At 43.6% G+C, this 24,044-nt stretch overlaps 1 protein-coding gene across 13 annotated transcripts in view; it reads left to right on the top strand.

Annotated features, from left to right (window-relative positions):
* The window catches only part of LOC138929705 (zinc finger protein 665-like), a 170,482-nt gene that overhangs the window by 30,978 nt on the left and 115,460 nt on the right, over positions 1-24,044 (top strand). Inside the window, exon 5 of one of the 13 annotated variants that reach the window (XR_011446021.1) lies at positions 13,275-13,321. The exons of the other annotated variants lie outside the window; for them this stretch is intronic. The gene's annotated coding sequence lies outside the window, so the exon portion shown is untranslated. The remainder of the gene's footprint in view (positions 1-13,274; positions 13,322-24,044) is intronic. 13 annotated transcript variants of the gene reach the window in all.

The following is a 24,044-nucleotide window of genomic DNA, read 5'->3' as shown; positions in this document are numbered from 1 at the left end:
GTTCCTTACCAGTTCCTGGAATACAGGAACAAGCAGAGCTGCACGCAGTTCTCAGGACTGAGATCATGGGAAAGAGCACCTGCTTGGATTCCCTTCAGTGACTCTCTTCAGTGACCTTTTACTTACAGGACTATCCATTTTGTTGCAGCTGATGGAATTTCATTCTTAATGGCGGAGTAATCATTTTATTGAAGGTATAGAAGCATGCATTTCTGCAAATAAGGTACCCTTGTTTCACTGGAGACTTGGGTGCCCATGTCTTTCTTTCCTTTGCCTTCTTTTCATCGAATCCAGTCCCCATGTACCTGTCTGTAAAGTCCGTAAAAAATGGTGCCCGAACAGGGACCTGGAGAATGCCCTTGGCAAGCGGACGGAGTGACTGCACCTACGGAGGTTGCTAAGTGTGGGGATATGGGACAAACGGCTGGAAAGCCCCACCACTTTTGTACTTCATCATTTATTTAAAGTTCAAGGACTTTTGGGTTCACATCAGCGAATAGAGGCTTTATCTCCAAACAGTGGTTGAACATAATCCCTGGTTCCCCAGTGAAGGCAGTTTCAATTTAGAAATTTGGAACCAGATTAAAGAGAATGTTAAACGAGCCTCAAGACAGGGAAGAACTATTCCAATAGATTTCTGGTCCTTATGGGCTCTTATTAAAGCTGGGATTCTGCCATTTCAAGGTAATTCTAGTCTCCCCCCGATATTTGACAAGAGGCGGAACGCTTGTTACATGAATATGAATTCGATGATGAAACTTTACAAAAGGCTCAATTAGAACAACATAAAATATTTCAAAATTTCCCCACCAACCCTACCCCAAGTGCTCCTCCTTTAATACAAAGTAAATTGCAAAACAGTTTCTTACTTGTATTAGACTTGACTTACCTCTAGAGTTTTTTATACTCCCTTCTCTCCATTCCACAGCCGGACTTCTTGCCCAAGAACACTCGATAGAATGGATCTATACATATTTTAGAGGGACAAGGTCACTTACACCCCATCTGGATTTGATCACTCTAATAATTATCAATGGGATAATTAGAACTAAGACTAATTGGCTCCGATCCTCATAAAGTTGTAATACCTATTAATAAATCTCAATTTGAGAATGCACTACAAACTTCTGCCGATTTCCAAATAGCCCTTCTGGAATATTTTAGACAAATTTCATTTCATTATCCTTCTAACAAACTCTGGAATTTCTTCAAAAATACTGAATTATCCCTCACATTGTCACATCACAACCTATACCTCAAACTGATGTTTGCTATACAGATGGGACTAAAAACATCAAAGCCTCATTCTGGTCTCTCAAAGAATATAAAGACTTTTATACTAAATTTTTTTTTTGGGGGGGGGGGCTCCAAAATCACTGTAGATGGTGATTGCAGCCATGAAATTAAACGATGCTCACTCCTTGGAAGGAAAATTATGAGCCACCTAGAGAGCATATTAAAAAGCAGAGACATTACTTTGCCAACAAAGGTCATCTCATCAAGGCTATGGTTTTTCCTGTGGTCATGTATGGATGTGAGAGTTGGACTGTGAAGAAAGCTGAGCATCGAAGAATTGATGCTTTTGAAGTGTGGTGTTGGAGAAGATTCTTGAGAGTCCCTTGGACTGAAAGGAGATCCAACCAGTCCATCCTAAAGGAGCTCAGTCCTGGGTATTTATTGGAAGGACTGATGCTGAGGCTGAAACTCCAGTCCTTTGGCCACCTCATGCGAAGAGTTGACTCAGTTGACTCTGATGCTGGGAGGGATTGGGGGCAGGAGGAGAAGGGGACAACAGAGGATGAGATGGCTGGATGGCATCACCAACTCCATGGACATGCGAAGAGTTGACTCAGTTCACTCTGATGCTGGGAGGGATTGGGGGCAGGAGGAGAAGGGGACGACAGAGGATGAGATGGCTGGATGGCATCACCGACTCCATGGACATGAGTTTGAGTGAACTCTGGGAGTTGGTGATGGACAGGGAGGCCTGGCATGCTGCGACTCATGGTGTCGCAAAGAGGTGGACACGACTGAGCGACTGAACTGAACTGAACTGTCTTCCTCTGCCTTATTTGGTATCAAGTAAGTGATGGAAATCTGGGAAATTAATCTTACAGGGAAAGGGGTATGTTTGTATTTCTCCAGATGTATCCAACGAACTCAGTTGGCTTCTTTGGAAGATCTGCCCCAGGGGAGCCTCCGGTGTTCAAAATAAAGGTGAAAAGTCAAAACCCCCGTGATGAAAAAATTCCAACACAGGCCATGGCGGCTCTAAAAATTTCCAAGAAGCACCACCCTCGACGTCATCGACCTCAAGATCTCCCTACTTGGGGACAAATAAAAACCCTTACTAATCAAGCTGAAAATCTTGTTTCTCAATAGGGAATGCCTCGGAATCCAGAAAATATTTTTGTGGCTATGCTTGCTTTGCTTGCCTTTGCCTCCCCTGCTCAAGCTGAATTAACTAATCATACTTACTGGGCCTATATATCCAACCCCCCTTTACTGCAGGTTGTAGAATGGACAGATAATGAATTGTATCCACCAATGACTCAGTACGTATGCCTCCTCCTCAGAGGTTGGAGGGGCCCTTTCATCCTGAGGTAGAAGGGAGGCTAATTAATATTTCTCTCGGGTATGAAGTCCTTCCTCTATGCATGAGTCCAGGAGAATTATGCATTAGCTGACAAACATGGGCTTTCATTCCGCCTCCAAAGAAGAACTTTCAGACATTGCTTGGACTGTTTACTGCCCTTTCTTTCTATGAGAACCATGTCATCACTACTGAAACTCCGGGAAAAGGACAAAAATCATTATGCAAAGGGTTTACATATAAGAACTTTAAATATACTCCAGATGTCAAGCTAAATCAGGAAAATTAATGTTTGTGGCCAATTACACCATTTTTGGTTGGGGACCCCATGGTATGTGGTTGTCTAACTGCTCAGATGATATTAACAGCGCTGTGTGTGATTATGCTACTCAAGTAGCATAGAAGGTTATACTAAGATGGAACATTACATGACAAAGCACTTCTTGCTGGCTTGACAGTGGAATGGCACCCCATCGCCCTCAAATCGTCCTCAATAAATGGATTGGGCCTGAACAATGGAAATCTGGAAACTTGCCATGAGCACCGAAGAACTTGGAACTTGGACTGGATATTTCGTGGGGACCAGCCGCAGTCATAGTAACGCTTCCTTTTGTTAGAATCATTCATATTTCATACAAGCTTGTGTTCCCCTTCCGTTTGTTATAGCTATGGGGAACTTGCAGTTTAATAAGACTTTACATTCTATGACTTGTGTAAATTGTATACTTGTCTTAATTCCTCTGTTTCTTTGCAAAACGAATCCCTTTGGATTCTTCAATCTCGACGTAATCTATGGTTGCCAGTAGAGCTCCAGCGACCCTGCAAAGAGGATCCCATGGCAGGACTTGCCTCCCTGCTACTTACTAAATTACTTCAGTGATCTAAACGATTCATTGGATGGTTAATTCTTGGCATTTGGGGATTAATAGCCATTTGCACGACTGCCGCTGTCGCAGACACTGCTTTACAAACCTCAGTTCAAACACACAACTTTATTCAAAAGTGGACCAAAGATGCTCATACTGTGTGGACCACTCAGGCTCAGATAAATGAGGAAGTTCAAGATGAAATACAGGAAATAAAAACAGCCATCCAATGGGTCAGAGATCAACTAATAGATTTACAAAAACAAATTATACTAAAATGTGACTGGAATGCTCCTCAATTTTGTACTACTCCTATTCGGTTCAACTATAGTGCCTACTATTGGGAACAAATCAAATTTAATTTGTAAGACATACATGATAATGCTTCGTTAAATGTACAATTATTACAAAAGGAAACCTTTGAAACCTTCTCTAAGAGTCTACTCTCTTGGAACAGTTTGGAAACCTTAGTGGAACAGCTAGCTGATCAATTATGTGGGCTAGACCCTCGAGGCAATGGCACCCCACTCCAGTACTCTTGCCTGGAAAATCCCATGGATGGAGGAGCCTGGTGGGCAGCAGTCCATGGGGTCGCTAAGAGTCGGACACGACTGAGCGACTTCACTTTGACTTTTCACTTTCATGCATTGGAGAAGGAAATGGCACCCCACTCTAGTGTTCTTGCCTGGAGAATCCCAGGGACAGGGGAGCCTGTTGGGCTGCCGTCTATGGGGTCGCACAGAGTTGGACACGACTGAAGCAACTTAGCAGCAGCAGCAGACCCTCGAGCATGGTTTCAAAGCATTACACTTAGTATTGGATCTGGAGCTATAACGCTGATAATTATCCTGGTGATTATATTTGTAGTATACCAATGCCTTTCAACTAAAATTGCTCAAACTAAGCAAACTCAATTGGTCAAGGCCTTTTTCACAAAAGTATCTGCAGTCATCACCAATTATGAAAAAATAGAAAAAGGGAAATTGTCAGAGGATGTTCAACTTTAAGGGATCCAGTATGTTGCATTTCCTTCCTTTGAGTGCTATTTCTCAAGGACTCTCTGTTCCTTATCAGTTCTGGAAAACAGGAATGAGCAGAGCTGCACGTGGTTCTCAGGACTGAGATCCTGGGAAAGAGCACCTGCTTGGATTCCCTTCAGTGACTCCCTTCAGGCACTCTCTTCAGTGATATTTTACTTCCAGGACTATCCATTTTGTTGCAACTGATGGAATTTCATTCTTAATGGCTGAGTAATCATTTTATTGAAGATCTATAAGCATGCATTTCTGCAAATAAAGTACCCTCGTTTCACTGGGGACTTGGGTGCCCTGCGTGCTTCTTTTCTTCCCCTTCTTTGCATTGACTCCAGTCCCCAGGTCCTGGTTTGTAAAGACCATAACAGATAAGGAAGATAGACACGTTCCTGTGTATTCCCCTCTTAAAAAATTTTTTTTATTATTTGTAGTTCCAGTGTGTGATGTGCTCGTTCACCTATGCCCTGTGCTTGTGGATTGTAAGGAATACCTGTAATATATTTAACAGAAAATTATTGTAAAAATTGTTAAAATTGCATAGAAATATAGGTAGGGCCATTGTCTGTTTTTACAGAACTAGGTGTTCCCATTATTGTAAAGCCAGTTAATAGGTGGGTAATAACATGTTGTGTAGTTTCACCTCAGGGAGCTGTGGCCCATATAAGAGAAGAACTTGTACTGATTGAGATATGTAAGAAGGAAGACGGAGAAACTTCAGGGCAATGAGTTACGTCCATTTGCCATAGTTCATTGGGTTGTAATCCTCGAGGATTGATACTTTGTGCGATGGGTGGAAGATGTAGGGGCCTACAAGTAGAGCAGTTATTAATCATTTCTTTAGCAAGTCGGTATGGAATTTTTCAAATTTGATGTAATGAGGCAGCATTATTGTGTAATAGAGCATGATGCTCTGCAGGAGTAGCAAGAGAGACAAGTTTATCAGCTTGTTCATTACCATGAGGCGTAGGGCCAGGAAGACAAGAATGTGTTTGAATACAGGTAATATAAATAGGGGAAGTGCGGTTCTTCACAACAGATTGTAGTTCAAGAAAAAGTTGTTGGATAATAGAATGATTAGAATTTATGGTAGAAGTTTCTATATTTCTTAATACAAAAACTGAATATAAGGAGTCAGAAACTATATTAATAGGATAAGAATGTAGGTGAATAACGTGATTGAGAGCATATAATTCAATTTGTTGAGCAGAGTGAAATTTAGCATAAAAGACTTTATATTCTTTGAGAGATCAGAATGAGGCTATGGTGTTTTTAGTCCCATCTATATAGAAAATATCAGTTTGAGAAATAGGTTGTGATGTGACAGAGAATAAATTCAGTATTTTTGAAGAAATTCTAGAGTTTGTTAGAAGGATAATGAAATGAAATTTCTCCAAAATATTCCAGAAAGGTTGTTTGAAAATCGGTAGAAGTTTGTAATGCATTCTCGATTTGATATTTATTAATAGGTACTATAATTTTATGAGCACCGGAGCCAATTAGAGCCTTAGCTCTATTTCTTCCGCTGATAATGATTAGAGTGATCAAATCAAGATAGAGTGTAAGTGACCTTGTCCCTCTGAAATGGGTATAGATCCATTCTGTTGGGTATTCTTGTTGGGTAAGAAGTCCTGTGGGAGAATGGGGAGAGGGAGGTATAAATAATTCTAGAGGTAAATCAAGTCTCATATGAGTGAGAAATTGGTTTTGCAATTTAGTTTCTATTAAACAGAGTTTTTCTCGTGCCTCTTGTGAAAGTGAATGAGGGCTATTTAAATCAGGATCTCTTTTCAAAGTGTTAAATAAATTAGTCAGTAGATAATTTGTAATGTCTAAAGAGGGTCTAGTCCAATTTATATCGCCTAAAAGTTTTTGAAAATCATTCAAGGTTGCTAATTTATTAACATGAATCTGTGTAAGTTGGGGAGTGATATGTTGTCTATTAACAAATCTTAATTAGTAACGTGTAGATGTTTGAATCTTTTCAGGGGCAATAATTAATTTAGAAGCTTTTAAGCATTGTTGAGAAGATCATGGCATCTGGTCCCATCACTTCATGGCAAACAGATGGGGAAACAGTGTCAGACTTTATTTTTCTGGGCTCCAAAATCACTGCAGATGGTGACTGCAGCCATGAAATTAAAAGATGCTTACTCCTTGGAAGGAAAATTATGACCAACCTAGATAGCATATTCAAAAGCAGAGACATTACTTTGCCAACAAATGTCGGTCTAGTCAATGTTATGGTTTTTCCAGTGGTCACGTATGGTTGTGAGAGTTGGACTGTGAAGAAAGCTGAGCGCCGAAGAATTGATGCTTTTGAAGTGTGGTGTTGGAGAAGACTCTTGAGAGTCCCCTGGACTGCAAGGAGATCCAACCAGTCCATTGTAAAGGAGATCAGTCCTGGGTGTTCTTTGGAAGGACTGATGCTAAAGCTGAAACTCCAATACTTTGGCCACCTCATGTGAAGAGTTGATTCATTGGAAAAGACACTGATGCTGGGAGGGATTGGGGGCAGGAGGAGAAGGGGACAACAAAGGATGAGATGGCTAGATGGCATTACTAACTCAATGGACGTGAGTTTAAATGAACGGGTGATGGACAGGGAGGCCTGGCGTGCTGCGATTCATGGGGTTGCAAAGAGTCACACACAACTGAGTGACTGAACTGAACTAACTTTTTTTTTTTTTAATCTATATCCTTTTGTTGAACAAAAAGATTATTCCACAATTTTGTTATTGCAGTTAACACTGTGATGAGTGGACCTTGTGTTCACATCTGTTGTACATTTTTTGTTGTGTTCACTGGATAAATTTTTTTTTTTTTTACTTTACAATATTGTATTGGTTTTGCCATACGTTAACATGAATCTGTCATGGGTGTACACGTGTTCCCCACGTTGAACCCCCCTCCCACCTCCCTCCCTGTACCATCCCTCTGGATCATCCCAGTGCACCAGCCCCAAGCATCCTGTATCCTGCACTGGACCTGGTGAGAGTAACTTTCATAGTAACTTAGAGTAACTCTTAGAGCAACTCTTAGAGAAACTTTTAGAGTAACTCTTGGAGTCACTGTTAGAGTTACTTTGAGTAACTTAGACTTACTTAGAGTAATTTAGAGTAACTGTTGAAGTTAATTAGGGTAACAGTTACTTACAGTTACTTAGAGTAACTTAAAGTAACAGAGTTGCTAAAGTAACTTAAGAGTAACTTAGAGTAATTTAAACTTACTTAGAATAACTTGGAGTAAACTTACTTAGAGTAACTTAAGGTAACTTGGAATAACTTAAGAGTTACTTGGAGTAGCTTAGAGTAACTTAAGAGTAACTTAATGGTTTTTCCAGTGGTCATGTATGGATGCGAGAGTTGTTCTGTGAAGAAGGCTGAGCGCCGAAGAATTGATGCTTTTGAACTGTGGTGTTGGAGAAGACTCTTGAGAGTCCCCTGGACTGCAAGGAGATCCAACCAGTCCATTCTGAAGGAGATCAGCCCTGGGATTTCTTTGGAAGGAATGATGCTAAAGCTGAAACTCCAGTACTCTGGCCAGCTCATGCGAAGAGTTGACTCATTGGAAAAGACTCTGATGCTGGGAGGGATTGGGGGCAGGAGGAGAAGGGGAGACAGAGGATGAGATGGCTGGATGGCATCACTGACTCGATGGACATGAGTCTGAGTGAACTCTGGGAGTTGGTGATGGACAGGGAGGCCTGGCGTGCTGCGATTCATGGGGTTGCAAAGAGTGGGACACGACTGAGAGCCTGAACTGAACTGAACTGAACTGAAACTTCCTTAAACTAACTTACAGTAAGTTAAAGCAGAGGAAAGCAAAGAGAAGCTTAGAAGCTGGTTGGTGAGAGACAAGAGAAAGCCGTGCGGGTGTCGGGGGTGGTGAGCAGGAAGCAGGCGCAGACAGAGAAGGAGATGCAGAGAAACTCAGAAACCAGAGGGTCTGTTTCCGGCGTCGCAGGTGATAATAAACAGTACTCTTAATGATTTAGTGAGTTATTTCCAATTTGGAATTTTACTTCCCAAAGAATAAACTGTGGATGAGGGTGTCAAGGTATGCGAAACATGAGGAAATACATAAAGGGTAGAAGGAAGCAAGTGTGTGTTCTAGAAAGCATCGAAGTATTCATATAAAGCAGCAGGGTGTGCCCTTAGGTGTAGACTGCAATGAGCCGTCAACCACGGCTTGAAAATATTTGGGGGAAAAAAAAACTGAACGCTCTAAAAAGCACCACATAGTGGCAACTCTTTAACCATCATTTGCATTGTCTTTAGAGCTATATACATGCTATTTATGTTATATGATGTGTTATAAGTAATCTGCTGCTGCTAAGTCACTTCAGTCGTGTCTGACTCTGTGCAACCCCATAGACGGCAGCTCAGCAGGCTCCCCCGTCCCTGGGATTCTCCAGGCAAGAACACTGCAGTGGGTTGCCATTTCTTTCTCCAATGCATGAAAGTGAAAAGTGAAAGTGAAGTCACTCAGTCGTGTCCAACTCTTAGCAACCCCATGGACTGCAGCCCACCAGGCTCCTCCATCTATGGGATTTTCCAGGCAAGAGTACTGGACTGGGATGCCATCGCCTTCTCCATAAGTAATCTAGGAGTGGTTTAAAGTACAGCGGAGGACGTGCCTACTTTACACACAGAGAACCATGCCATTTGGGATTTGGGGCTTCCCTGGTGGCTCAGAGGTGGAGAATCTTACCAGCCAATGCAGGAGACCCAGATTTGATCCCTGGGTCAGGAAGATCCCCTGGACGAGGCCATGGCAACCCGCTCCAGTATTCCTGCCTGGAGAATCCCATGGACAGAGGAGCCTGGTGGGCTGCAGTCCACGGGGTCGCAAAGAGTCGGACACGACTGACCACACATGCCTTTGATGAGTAAGACTTTACAGAGGACTTCTACGTGTATGTTCATCAGGTATTTCACTAGTCTTCTTGTGGTGTCTCCTGGCCCTGGTATCAGGGCAGTGTGGTCCTCATGGAATGAATTTGGGGAGAGTTTCTTCCTTTTCTCCTTTTTGGAAGAGTTTATGAATTTCCTGTATTTGAAAATATTTGGTCAAATTCATCTGGGCTGGAGTTTGTGGAAAGATGTGTGTGTGTGTGTCATTATATAAGTATATCAGTTCATTTCAGTCGCTCCATCGTGTCCGACTCTTTGTGACCCAGTGAACTCCAGCACTGCAGGCTTCTCTGTCCATCCTCAACTCCTGAAACTTGCTCAAATTCATGTCCATCAAGTCAGAGATGCCATCCAACCATCTCATCCCCTGTCATCCCCTTCTCCTCCTGCCCTCAACCTTTCCCAGCATTAGGGTCTTTTCCAATGAGTCAGTTCTTCCCAAGAGGTGGCCAATGTATTTGAGTTTTAGTATTAGGCCTTCCAGTGATTATAGGTATATACCTATAGGTATGGACTTCCCTGGTGGCTCAGATGGTAAAGCGTCTGTCTACAATGCAGGAGACCTGGGTTCTATCTCTAGGTTGGGAAGATCCCCTGGAGAAGGAAATGGCAATCCACTCCAGGACTATTGCCTGGAAAATCCCATGGACAGAGGAGCCTGGTAGGCTACAGTCCATTGGGTCGCAGAGAGTCGGATACGACTGAGCGACTTCACTTGGTATATATGTATTTATATGATACCTATATGTATACATGTATTTTTATAAGTGTATGTATGTATGTATTTTAAAGTATATTTTATATGAATAAATGTGTGTATTTTGAAGTATTTTTAAATGTATGTATGTAGTTTAAATTTTTTAAGTGACTCAATTATATATATATATATATATACACATATCTATACACACAGTGAATCACTGCAAAAAAACTAGTGACTATATCAAGACAGAAAGAGACACACAGACGTTGAGAACAGATTTTTGCTTACCAGTGGGGCATGAGTCTGGGATGAGCAGATAGATCCTACTGTATAAAAAATAAGGACCTCCTGCATAGCAAAGAGAACTATACTCAACATACTGTAATAAGCTATAATGGAAAATAATCAGAAAACACACACACACATATATATATATAATGGAAACACTGTGCTGTTCACCTGAAATATTGTAAACAGCTCTACTTCAATTTTTTTTTTTTCTCCAAAGCAGTGTTTACTACTCTGTCAGTAAACCTTAAAAGCTCAATTCCAGAAGCTGGTATGAACGTAGCAGACGCCTGTTTAAATCGGGCCTGATGGCTCCTCCATCCCTCCTCTTGGATGCGTAAGACACACAGCAAAATGCTTGGATTGCACCCGCGGAGTTGTAACCATCGCACAGCATCCTATAAAGTCATGAAAATCGAGAGACTCACTGGGCTTGATTTGAGCAAACTCTGGGAGGTGGTGAAAGACAGGGAAGCCTGGCGTGCTGCAGCCCACAGGGTCGCCAGGAGTCGGAGACGACTTAGCCAGTGAGCAACAAAGCAAATTCTTTCTTGCAAATCCAGCAACGGAAAGGCCTGTCAGGTGTTCTATATATAGTATGTCTTATTACTTAGCATCAGTGGTAGAGAATGGAAAGTCACAAGGAGGAGCAGGTCCTGTGTTTAGTGCCTAAGCAAGGACCTCTGTTTTCTCGGGGTAAACAGTCACTTTTGGACCCATTGGAGGCTAAGGAACAGGGCTTAATAAGCAGGCATGTGTAGGAGACCACGTTAACGTGTAACTTGATGAAGCTCTTCACCGCAGTATTGAAAACGTTAGGCTCAGAATCACTCAAGCGTATCAGCGCATTAAGCAAAGTATATTCCAGGTTTTGCATATAAATCTACATATGAAACTAGGAGAGAGTGTCTTTTGTGCCTACAGCCTGAGATTTGAGAAGGAGACAGGTAGGGTTTGGGTTAATTTTTTTGGATCCGACCTTTTCCAAGCAGCTGAGCATCTATGTCTGCTGAGTGTAAGCTGTGTCCATGACAAAGACTTATAGGGTTTATTGTCTTTGAAGTGTTGGCTTTGAAAGGAATGCGTCCTTGCAGCCCATTTGGGGCAGAAAATGAGACGATCTCATAGATGGTAATAGCAGTCCTTGGGGCTTCCTTGATGGTCAAGAATCTGCCTGCAATGCAGGAGACTCAGGACTGATCCCTGGGGGGTTGTGAAGATGCCCTGGAGAAGGAAATGACAACCCACTCCAGGATTCCTGCCTGGAGAGTCTCATGGACAGAGGAGCCCGGCGGGCTAGCGTCCATGGGGTCACAGAGTTGGACATAACTGAAGTGGCTAAAGAAAAGCAAAATATACATAATTCTTTGTTTTATATCCTATACCATTATAGGTTATTGAATGTAATTCCAGTGCTTATGGAGGGTCCTTGTTGGTTATCTTGTAGCTGTCTGTATGTCTCAATCTGAAACTCCTAATTTGTCCCAAGCACCCCTCTTTGGTAACCATAAGTTTATTTTCTATGTCTCCAAGTCTGCTTCTGTTTTGTAAATAAAAGTTGATCGGTATCATTTTTTTCAGTTTCCGCATATAAATGATATCATATGACAATGGTCCCTCTTTCACATTTACCTAGTTGATGGGAAGAGCGTTGCTTTGGTATAACTTTCGTGTGTGTGTGTGTGTGTGTGTGTGTGTGTGTGTGCGCGCGCGCGCAGGTACACACTCTGCAGCTCAGTTTTATACTCAAAGAAAAAACAACTGACAGTATTAGTCGCTTAGTCGTGTCCAATTCTTTGTGGACTGTAGCCCGCCAGGCTCCTCTGTCTATGGGATATTCCCAGCATGATTACTGCAGTGGTTTGCCATTCCCTTCTCCAGGGGATCTTCCGAGCCCAGGGATCAAATCTGTATTCCCTACGTTGCAGGCAGATTCTTTACCACTGAGCCCATAGCAATCATACATACCAAGAATTTGAAATGTGTAGGCAAGGTGAAGGAAGGAAGTCTACATTAGATTCAACCATGCCTGTGCAAAAAAAGATATTCTACCCATGTCGTTAGGGAAAAGTGAAACGTGAAAACCTGCTTCTTTTCCGTCTAACCACTGGACTTCACTCTTGCTCTTTCAAGAAAATATTTATTTATTTGGCTGTGCTGAGTCTTATTTGGGGCATATGGGGTCATGGTTTTCTGACCTGGGATCGAACCCCAGGCCCCTTGCCGCTGAGAGCACAGAGTCTCTTAGCCATTAGACCACTGGGGTGGAGTCTGTGCCCCGCCTTGGATAAGGGGCACCATTTGAAAGATTTCACTGCCTCTGTGATTCTTTAACAGCTGAACTACCAGGGAAGCCCTTGCTGCCTCTAGTTAAGATTTAATTCAGTCTAAAACTTTTTTTTTTTTCAATCTGATTTTACGAATTTTTTTTTAATTGAAGGATAATTGCTTTACAGAATTCTGTGGTTTTCTGCCAAATATCAACATGAATCAGCCATAGACGTCCCCTCCGTCTTGAGCCTCCCTCCCATCTCCCTCCCCAACCTTCCCCTCTAGGTTCTTACGGAACCCCTGTTGGTTAGACAGCATGCTGACTCCACTCCTGTCCTTACAAATAGGACTTTGCCTAGGGAAACGCTGGAATATGACTGAGGTTCATTGTCTGCCTGCCGCTGGGTGTCCGTTTTCCGGGGGCTCATGCAATGCCCTCTTAACATCCGTAGCTTCACATTGATCACAAGGTTCTGCCCACTTAGCGACTCTGCCAGGAAGTAAGTGTCCATTTGCAACCGCGCACCTCTGGGCGCGCACTCCCGCAAAGGTAAGCCCAGTCCATTGAACCCCAAGCCCCCTGAATCCGGTTTTCTTTACCTTCAGTGCTCATCTTTTCATGAATCTCAGACTGCTCATTTGAGGACCCAAAGGTAAGAAGATCCAGCTACAGTTTGATTTCCTGTCTATATATTCACCCTCTGTGTCTTTTGAAATCTCCCAGACCTTTGCTCCTCTTTATAGACGCTCACAGACATATGGTGTTTATAAGCGTGTTTTGCACATGTCTTGTTTTGCTTTAGTGCTAAAGCAGGGTTTCTGGGCTTTAACAGTGGTGGTGTTTGATGCTGGATAATTCTATGCTGTGTTGGGGAGATGCACACGATTGGGTATATTTAGCAGCATCTCTGATCTCTTTCCCCCCTGATGCCAGTAGCATCCTCAGTTGGGACAACCTAAACTGCACCCCCACATTGCTAAATTACTGCAGGCTCTGGGACCAAAGTTGCACCTGTTAAGAATCTCTGCTCCAGACAATTAATGGTACACCACTCATCTCTCCACTAGATCAGACGTGTGCTGATGATATCGTTGTTGTTGAGCCCTGTCAGACTCTTTGCGACCCCAGGGACTGCAGCATGTCAGGCCTCCCTGTCCTTCACCAACTCCCAGAGCTTACTCAAACTCATGTCCATTGAGTCTGTGATGCCATCCAACCATCTCATCCTCTGTTGCCCCCCTCTCCTCCTGCCTTCAATCTTTCCCCTCCTCAGGGTCTTTTCCTATATGTCAGTTCTTTACATCAGGTAGCATCAGGTAGCGAGTATTATAAGTTTAGCATCAGTCCGTCCAATGAATATTCAGTATTCTGTATGTTTTATGTCTGTATGTGAAAGAAATGTGTGCAATGATACGTGGCCAGCTTTTTCGCTGGTGCAGGGATTTATCTCTGGGATTAAATTGGATTGGGTGGAGCGGGGGTGATGTTTAGCAAAATGACTGTGGCTAAGCGTGTTTCACTGGAGATTGGTCACTGGTACAAGGAGAAAAAATATATATAAATGGTATGTCCTCATTGTAAATAAAACATGAAATTTTTACACAGCCCAAAAGATATGGAACAAACACCAGTTTGACCCTTTATAAGAAATTAAGTTGGAGACACAGTTTTAAACCTGAAGAACTGTTGCATAGTAATTCACACCCAAGGTGGGGAGGTTGTCAAAGTCCCCGAATTTCATGTTGATCACCCTGAGACTAAGGACTTAAGGTCAAACTTGACATTAATTAATAATGTCAGCAGCTTCAGGTGCTTGTTAGTTTTAAGCTTGTCAACATGGTGAAAATAATTTTGTTTTCTACAGCTACTGGTTCAGAAATATAGTGGTGTTTCATGGTGCTCATATATGTATCAAATGCTGTCTCCTTCTGTCTGATTAACCTGAGAATCCATCACTGATGCTTTAAAAGAAATACATTTTTAAGTTTAACTGTTGATAATGTCAGTTGCTATATTTGCAAACCAGTGAATCCAAAGAGTGTATCAGTGTGAATGTAATATGTATTGCTATCACCAATATTTTTGAGAGAAATTCATGATAATGAAGGCATTCAGAAATGGTTATTTTCGTAAAATTCTCTTATTCCACGCCTAGGAATTTATCGTTAGAAATGTGCCCAAGAGCCAAGTGTTCTTTACTATAGAAGGTTCACAGCATTTTGAACGCAAACCTGCTACACATAATCTCAGTGTCCAATTATAAATCTCAACAGACACGAATTTGAACAAAGTCGGAGAGATGGTGAAGGATAGGGATGCCTGGCGTGCTGCAGTCCACGGGGTCTCAAAGAGTTGGACACGACTGAGCGGCTGAACAACAAGAAATCAATTAAAGGAGCGTTTCGTGATGTGATTTTTAAGTGAAAAAGTCTGCTACAGAGCATTTCAAGTAGTCTCAATTATGTAAATGTATACAAATGTGTAGCAGCAACAGAGAGACTGCAGAAAATTGAAGGGATAGAAAGAGACTGGTGGTGAAAGAGAAACGCATTCAAAAGAAGACTGAAAAATACCTACATTCTGATAGAAACGGGCCACAAAAGTTGCTCACTGCCTTGTTGCCATATTTCTTGGCATATTTCTTTCCTCTGTCCACAAGGGACAGGACTCTCTAGCTAGAGACTGCAGACTGCAGGGTCTGTTCTTCACCGTTGTCAGCCCTCCACCAGTATGACCTTTACTCTGAAAGCCGTAAATCAGGGCTTCTCCTAGGAGCTCTGGTCTCCTCTGTGCTTTCTTTGAAAACTTGGAATCAAGGGGGAAGCCATCTAACTATTTCAAGATCGCTTTACATTGAACTCTTCAAACCTAATGGGTGCATGGTTTCTCTGGCATGGCACCTCCACCATCACAGGGTAGCCAGGATGGATGTACTTGCTCTCTTTTCACGTTTGCAGTCCAGTTCAGTCGCTCCATCATGTCTGATTCTTTGTGACCCCGTGGACTGCGGCACGCCAGGCTTCCCTGTCCTTCACCATCTGCTGGAGCTCGCTCAAACTCACGTCCCTTCGAGTCGCTGAGGCCGTATTTCATGTTTTAGCGTTGCTTAATTGATGTATAGTCGGTTTACGCGTTGTTTAATTGACGTAGGGAGAAGGCAATGGAACCCCACTCCAGTACTCTTGCCTGGAAAATCCCATGGAAGGAGGAGCCTGGTGGGCTGCAGTCCGTGGGGTCGCTAAGAATCGGACACGACTGAGCGACTTCACTCACTTTTCACTTTCATGCATTGGAGAAGGAAATGGCAACCCACTCCAGTGTTCTCGCCTGGAGAATCCCAGGGACGGAGGAGCCTGGTGGGCTGCTGTCTATGGGGTCCCACAGAGTCGGACACGACTGAAGCAGCTTAGCAATTGACGTATAGTCGGTTTACGCATTGCTTAATTGACGTATAGTCGGTTTGCTGCTGCTAAGTCGTTTCAGTCGTGTCCGACTCTGCGACCCCAGAGACAGCAGCCCACGAGTTGCTTAATTGACGTGCAGGCGGTTTACGCGTTGCTTAGTTGACGTGCAGGCGGTTTACTCGTTGCTTAGTTGACGTGCAGGCGGTTTACGCGTTGCTTAGTTGACGTCCAGGCGGTTTACGTGTTGCTTAGTTAACGTACAGTCGGTTTACGCGTTGCTTAGTTGACGTACAGTCAGTTTACAAAGTTGCGTGACTTCCTGCTGTACAGCAAAGTGATTCAGTTTTATATTTGTAGATCTTTTTCGCATTGTCTTCCCTGATGGCTTATCCCGGGATATTGAGTATAGTTCCCTGTGCCCTACAGTGGAGCGTTGTCATTTGTCCAGTCTGTCTCTGCTGATCCCAGCCTCCCATCCCGTCCCTCCCGCACGGAAATCACGAGTCCATCCCCCGGGTTTGCGAGTCTGTTTTCTGTCTCGTAGATCAGTCCCTTTGTGCCACGTGTTAGATTCCACCTATCTGCGGCCTCGTATCGTATTTGCATTGCTCTATCTGACTCACTTCAGTTAGTGTGATCGTCTCTAAGTCCGTCCATGTTGCTGCAGTTGGCATCAGTTCATTCTTTTTGCTGGCTGAGTAATAGTCCTCTGTGTGTGTGAAGCACTTCTTTCTCACATGATGGATGTGCTCGCTCTCTAACTGTTCTTCTCCCACAGAGGCTGCTTTCCCAGGACATGGTGCAGCGTTTCTGCACCCGGGGAAGGGGATGCCTCCTACCTTTAGCTTTGGGCACATGCTCGTTTTCCTCTTTGTCTGCTGAGCTGGAAAGCAAACTGGGATTGTGTGTTGCTGCCCCCTCTGGGGTCCGGGGTGTGGAGAAACACATCCTGCTAAGCGTCTGTCCGTGCACCCGCGTCTGTTGCTGCTACGGCTTCAGTGGGGAGAATGAGTGATACGTGTGTGTGTGTGTGCACGTGTGTGTGTGTGTGATATTAAATGGAGCGCTTGATAAGCACCAGAGAGGTTCTTAAGAAGAGGCTTCAAGGCAGCTGGATGTGGAAGAAGTGTAGGGCTTCAAATATTTATGAAATAACAATGTTCAGAGGAACAGACTGGTTTCTTCTGAAGAAATAGGTGCTTGGACCTTCAGGTCATGCACAAAAGTAAACGCTACATGATCTAAACATCCCTGTCTATCTTCTGCCTGTTCTCCATCTGGGGAAGGACATTCTCCATTATCCCGCTAGGTATCTATGTGTCCTCTATTTATTATCTACCTATAAAGTCAATTTCAGTTTTATATTTAGAGCCTTTTACAAGAGACAGTCTGGAGCAGGAACTGGCTCCCCACTCCAATATCCTTGCCTGGAGAATTTCATGAACAGAGAAGCCTGGTGGGCTGCAGTCCATGGGATCGTGAAGAGTCGGACACGACTGAGCAACTTCACTTTCACTTATCACTTTCATGCATTGGAGAAGGAAATGGCAACCCACTCCAGTGTTCTTGCCTAGAGAATCCCAGGGATGGGGGAGCCTGGTGGGCTGCTGTCTATGGGGTTGGACAGGGTCAGACACGACTGAGGCGACTTAGCAGCAGAAGCAGCGTGTACCTCCTCCAGGGGATCTTCACAACCCAGGGATCGAACCCAGGTCTCCCGCAAGACAGGTGGGCTCTTTACCAGCTGAGCCACCGGGGAAGCCCACTCTCAGGCAGATACAGAGAGAAAAGTGCAGGAGAGAATGTCCTGAAATGACATAGAAGGATGCCCTCCGTGGACTGGACTCTACCCATTTGTTTCCATACGCAAGGATAGACATTCACTGTGGATAAAGAATTCGTGAGAGCTTCCACGAGACACTAACATAAGAATCTGGGCCCCCAGTGCAAACTCACCTGGGAATATTCTCAAGAATGGTTCGTCACCTGTAAAGTGTTTAGCTGATAACCACCCAAGACAGAAATGCTTCCCCGAGAAAGCATAGTAGTTGAAAACATAATTAATATAGTATTAATGTATTATTAATTAGTGCCAAACTCCGGAGAAGGCAATGGCACCCTACTCAAGTAACTCCTGCCTGGAAAACCCCATGGACGGGGGAGCCTGGTGGGCTACAGTCCATAGGGTCACGGGGAGCTGGACATGACTGAGCGACTTCCCTTTCACATTTCACTTTCCTGCATTGGAGAAGGAAATGGCAACCCACTCCAGTGTTCTTGCCTGGAGAATCCCAGGGACAGCGGAGCCTGGTGGGCTCCTGTCTATGGGGTCGCACAGAGTTGGACACGACTGAAGCGACTTAGCAGCAGCAGCAGCAGCAGTGCCGAACTCAAGCTGTAACTCGTCAAGAAATCTTCACGTTTGCCATGCCATTCAAAGTGTTCTGTTTCCTATGATCATTTATGGGTTTTCACATTTATTTTATTTAACTTTTGTTTGGTCTTGGAGTGTAGCCAATTAACAGTGTTGTGATGGTTTCAGATGGACAGCAAAGGGACTCAGCCATACATACACATGTACCCATTCTCCCCCAAACTCCCCTCCATCCAGGCTGCCACGTGACATGGAGCAGAGTTCCCTGTGCTGGACAGCAGGTCCTTGCTGGTTCTCCATGTTAAACACAGCCGTGTGTCCATGTCCATCCCAGACTCCCTAACTATCCCTTCCCCCTGGTGACCATAAGGTTATTACAGAGTATTGAGCAGAGTTCCCTGTGCTGTCCAGCAGGTCCCTGTTGGTTCTCCATGTTAAACACAGCAATGTGTCCATGTCCATCCCAGACTCCCTAACTATCCCTTCCCCATCCTTCCCCCTCGGAACCATAAGTTGCTCTCTCAGTCAATAAGTCTGTGTTGAAGTGTTCTTTATGATCAGCTGTGTGCTTTTGCCAGAACTGCTCTGAAATTAGATAAAGATGAAGACTAAGACTAGGAAGTTTTAAGGGCGCAATTTAATTGTAAAAGAGATGGATCTTCAAAGATTGTGTTGTGTGAGATGCTGAGATAAAACCGGGGCAGAAAATCCATCTTGCCTTTAAAGGAGTCTGATCTGAACTCTTGGCATTTATTCAGATGTTCACAGTCTGTCTTCTGTGAAAACAGTCGTTTTGATATAAATAGATGCAGCTTTGAAGAAGTGAGTTTTGTTATAAGCCACCAACAGTGAAACATAATCCTATTTATAAAGAAGGAAAGCTTGCCTCAGTGATCAGGGGACCTCAGTTTATTTTTGCTTACCCCCTCAAGATCATATACTGTTTTTAAAGAAGGCTTTGAGAAAATAAAAACCAGAAATGAGTTGAATCACTCATTTTTACAAAACGTGGTATGGTTGGTTTCTACCACTTCAGAGTACTTGGCAGAATACTTCAGAGTGATAACATTTAAAAATATTTAAACAGAAACAGGTTGCATTATTTGCAACTTGGTGAAGGAGTTTTCACACTGTTACCGATATGACCAAGGAAACCAGCACAGTGGTGCGTAAGTGAAGCCTTTTGTATTTGTTGTTTTTGTTCAGGCACTGAGTCATGTTCAGCTCTTTGCAACCCCACGAACCGCAGCATGCAAGGCCTCCCTGTCCATCACCAACTCCCAGAGCTTCCTCAGACTCATGTCCATTGAGTCGGTGATGCCATCCAACCATCTCATCCTCTGTCATCCCCTTCTCCTCCTGCCCTCAATCTTTCTGCAATGCACGAGATGAGGGTTCGACCCCTGGGTCTGGAAGATCCCCTGGAGGAGGAAATGGCAACCCACTCCAGTATTCTTGCCTGGAGAATCCTATGGAAAGAAGAGCCATGGGTCCAGAAACTGTTGGACGTGACTGAGCAACTCAGCATGCATTTTCTGTGTTACGGCACAGTGAATCCGTTTTAGAAATAGTCTGTTCCATATTATTTTCCCTGATGGTTGATCCCAGGATGTTTAATATAGCTGCCTGTCCTCTACCGTAGGAACTTGTTTATCCACCCTGTTTATAATCGTTTGTATCTGCTAACCCCAAACTGCCAGCTGCATCTTCCCCCTGCTTCCTTAGCAACCACAAAACTCTTCTCCGATTGCGACTTTATTTCTGTTTCGTACATGCGTTCACTGTGGACATAGTTTCGGTTCCATGTATAAGTGCTATCAGACAGTATTTGTCCTTCTGATTCTGACTTCCTTCAGTTAGTATTATCATCTCTAGGCCCATCCGCATTGCTGCAAATGGCGCTGTTTCTTCCTTTTTCACGGCTGAGTCATATTCCATTGCATGTATGCACATCTTGATCCATTCTTTTGTCACTGGACGGTTCCTTCCATGTCTTGACTATTTTAAATAGTGCTACGATGAACACTGGGGTGCGTGTATTTTCTAGTTAAGCTTTTGCCTTGAATATATATACCCTAGAATGGGATTGCTGGATTATATGGTAATTCTGCTTTTAGCTTTCTGAGAGACTTCCATACTGTTAATCCATACTGGCTGCACCCATTTACATTGCCACCAACGGTGTACGAGGGTTCCCATTTTTCCATGCCTTCTCCAGCATTTTCAACTGCTTCATTTTTAAGTGGGAGTAAGGGAGAAATTGGAGAAGGCAATGGCAACCCACTCCAGTACTCTTGCCTGGAAAATCCCATGGATGGAGGAGCCTGGTGGGCTGCAGTCCATGGGGTCACTAAGAGTCAGACACGACTGAGCAACTAACTTCACTTTCACTTTTCCCTTTCATGCATTGGTGAAGGAAATGGCAACCCACTCCAGTGCTGTTGCCTGGAGAATCCCAGGGACGGGGGAGCTAGATGGGCTGCCGTCTATGGGGTCGCACAAAGTCAGACACGACTGAAGCAACTTAGCAGCAGTAGCAGCAGCAGCAGCAAGGGAGAAATAGAAAGCTGTGTTGGAAAGCTGCTGCTGCTGCTGCTAAGTCACTTCAGCCGTGTCTGACTCTTTGTGTTTATCTTGGCTACAACTTTTACCATAAACTAGGAAATAGCTATTTTTCAGCATGAAAAAGATGCAAATATTTATGGTGAATTTTTCATTTTAAGTAAAACAGATATGGGTTACTATTTGCAGGGTGTCTTTTCCTTCTTAACCATGTGACTTTTGACAGAACCATGTTACTCCCAATATGCACTATCTTGAGCATGGGTACTTTAGACTTGCATTTTGAATAACTATTTCTGATCACAGTTGTGGTACAGTTTAAATTTGTCATACTCCCCATTTGAATTTTCATCCTTGCTATAAATCCAGCACATTGCAGTCATGGAAACTGTTAGGAAGAGTTGTTGATCAATGATGTATATACTTTATACAAATTGGCTGGTAATTTCAACTTTATTGAGCATTAAAAAGAAAAAATAAATGTTCTATAATGCATCAAAATACAACACAATATCCATCACATCCTAAAAATAGATGTGATGTGGATGCTAATTGATTTCAGGTTGTGATCATAGAGACAATTTATTCATTCTGAATATTTTAAAACGTTCTTCCTATTTCCTGTAAACCAGTTAATGACTCTCTATTTCCGTAAGTTGCAGGATCAGCCTTCTTGTTTTCTTGATACAAGGTCATCTCCTGCATTTATAACCATGTTTGCATTTTTCTTTTTCGCATTTGCTCTGGCTTTGCTTGCTTAACCACTTTGACACTGAAGCTCATCCTATAAAACTTTTTTCTAATCGTAGATGATTAAACATTTTGTAAACTTTTGTATTGTATCTAAAAATGTCATAGAGTGACTGTTCACTGTTTTAAATAGTTTTTGAGCAGATATTTCGTGGAACACCCAACCTGGCCCCTTTGAAAGTTCCAGTCTACTGGGGGTAGGAGAACGTTGTCAGAGGGACGTGTCTGTGTACATGTGTGTTTCTCGTTTTTATATAGCTTGTTTCCTGAAAACGTTTGTTTGTTTGGCTTTGTAAAGAAGTCTTAGTGGCGGCAGTTGGCGTCTTCATGAGTCATGCCTAATCTTTTGTTGTGATGCTGGCTTAGTTTTCCCAGATCATGCAGGATTTTAGTTCCCTGACCGGGAATCAAACCCCCGTCCCCTGTGTGGCCAGGCAGATTCTCAACCACTGGACCACCAGGGAAATTCTTTCCTATGGATTTATAAAGGAGATGACTTTTATGCTGAATAAACGCATATGTACCGCAGCATGGCCATGATTTCTGTTTCTCAGTAAGACGCTACCCCTTTGAAACCCAACAAACACGGCTAAGAACCACCTCAAAGCCATCTGTGTATCTGTTGCTGCTGCTGCTGCTGCTAAGTCGCTTCAGTCGTGTCTGACTCTGTGCGACCCCATAGACGGCAGCCCAACAGGCTCCGCCATCCCTGGGATTCTCCAGGCAAGAGTACTGGAGCGGGTTGCCATTTCCTTCTCCAATGCATGAAAGTGAAAAGTGAAAGTGAAGTTGCTCAGTCGTGTCCGACTCTTCGCAAGGACCCCATGGACTGCAGCCCTACCAGGCTCCTCCATCCATGGGATTCTCCATGCAAGAGTACTGGAGTGGGGGTGCCATTACCTTCTCTGTGTTTCTGTTAGCAGAAATCATCTACAGGTTTCCTTCTCTAGAATTCCCAGCAAAGCAAATGTAAGAAAAAAAAAATACAGCTTCACTAAGTAAACTCTGGGTCAGATGTCCTTTGGGCAAAGTCTGCATACATGGATCAATGCCAACCCAAAGAATAGTATAATTAGAAGTAGGTTTAAAAATGTCTGGGCTTCCCTGGTGGCTCAGATGGTAAAGATTCTGCCTGCCATGGAGGAGACCTGGGTTCAGCCACTGGGTGGGGAAGATCCCCTGGAGGAGGGCATGGCAACCCACCCCAGTATTCTGGCCTGGAGAATCCCATGGACAGAGGAGCCTGGCAGGCTACAGTCCATGGGGTCACAGAGAGTCAGACACGACTGAGCGACTAACACTCTCACTTTCATAAAGATGTCTGCAAACTGACATCATCACCTTCCTAGAAACACTGCTAGTTTTTCCCACCAGGAACCACCAAATGTGATGTATCGCCTGAGATATATTTGTCTACCATCTTTCATGCCTGCATTTCATACCATTCAGAACGCGTCAGGCATGAAAAATACACAGACCTTGGAACATTAATAAAGGACTGAAATATGTTTTCTTCCTGAAGGTTTTATATCTTCAGACACTCTGCCACCGCTGGCAGCGTTTGTACAGAATAAAGTGGAGTCAGAAGGAGGAAGGCAGGTGACCTGCTGGAAACCCAGATATTGAAGCTTTGTGTTTACTCTGTAGAGGAGACGCCTGATCTTGAATTCTCTGACCTCAGAGAGGCTTGTCACCCCCCTAGAAAGCGTAAATTTACCATTTACTCTGAGGTATTGGCAACCCACTCCAGTACTCTTGCCTGGAAAATCCCGTGGACGGAGGAACCTGGTAGGCTGCAGTCCATGGGGTCGCACAGAGTCGGACACGACTGAAGCGACTTGGCAGCAGTAGCAGCAGCTGAGGCATCAGAATTACATAAAATATGTAGATTCATATTAGGGCATTATTATCTTTGGTGGCTCAGATTGTAAAGAATCTGGCCACAATGCAGGAGACCTGAGTTCAATCCCTTAGCTGGGAAAATGCCCTGGAGGAGGGCATGGCAACCCACTCCAGTATTTTTGCCTGGAGAATCCCATGGACAGAGGAGCCTGGCAGGCTACAGTCCATGGGGTCGCAAAGAGTCAGACATGGCTTAGCAACTCACACATACACATACAACAAGAAAGCTGGCTTAAAACTCAACATTCATAATATTAAGATCATGGCATCTGGTCCCATCACTTCATGGCAAATAGATAGGGAAACAGTGATTGACTTTATCTTCTTGGCCTACAAAATCACTGCAGATGATGACTGCAGCCATGAAATTAATAAGAGATAGT

Source organism: Ovis canadensis, chromosome Y (assembly GCF_042477335.2).
Source record: "Ovis canadensis isolate MfBH-ARS-UI-01 breed Bighorn chromosome Y, ARS-UI_OviCan_v2, whole genome shotgun sequence".
Classification (NCBI taxonomy): domain Eukaryota; kingdom Metazoa; phylum Chordata; class Mammalia; order Artiodactyla; family Bovidae; genus Ovis; species Ovis canadensis.
Note: the sequence above shows the minus strand (reverse complement) of the source record. Positions and strands in the feature narration are given on the sequence as shown.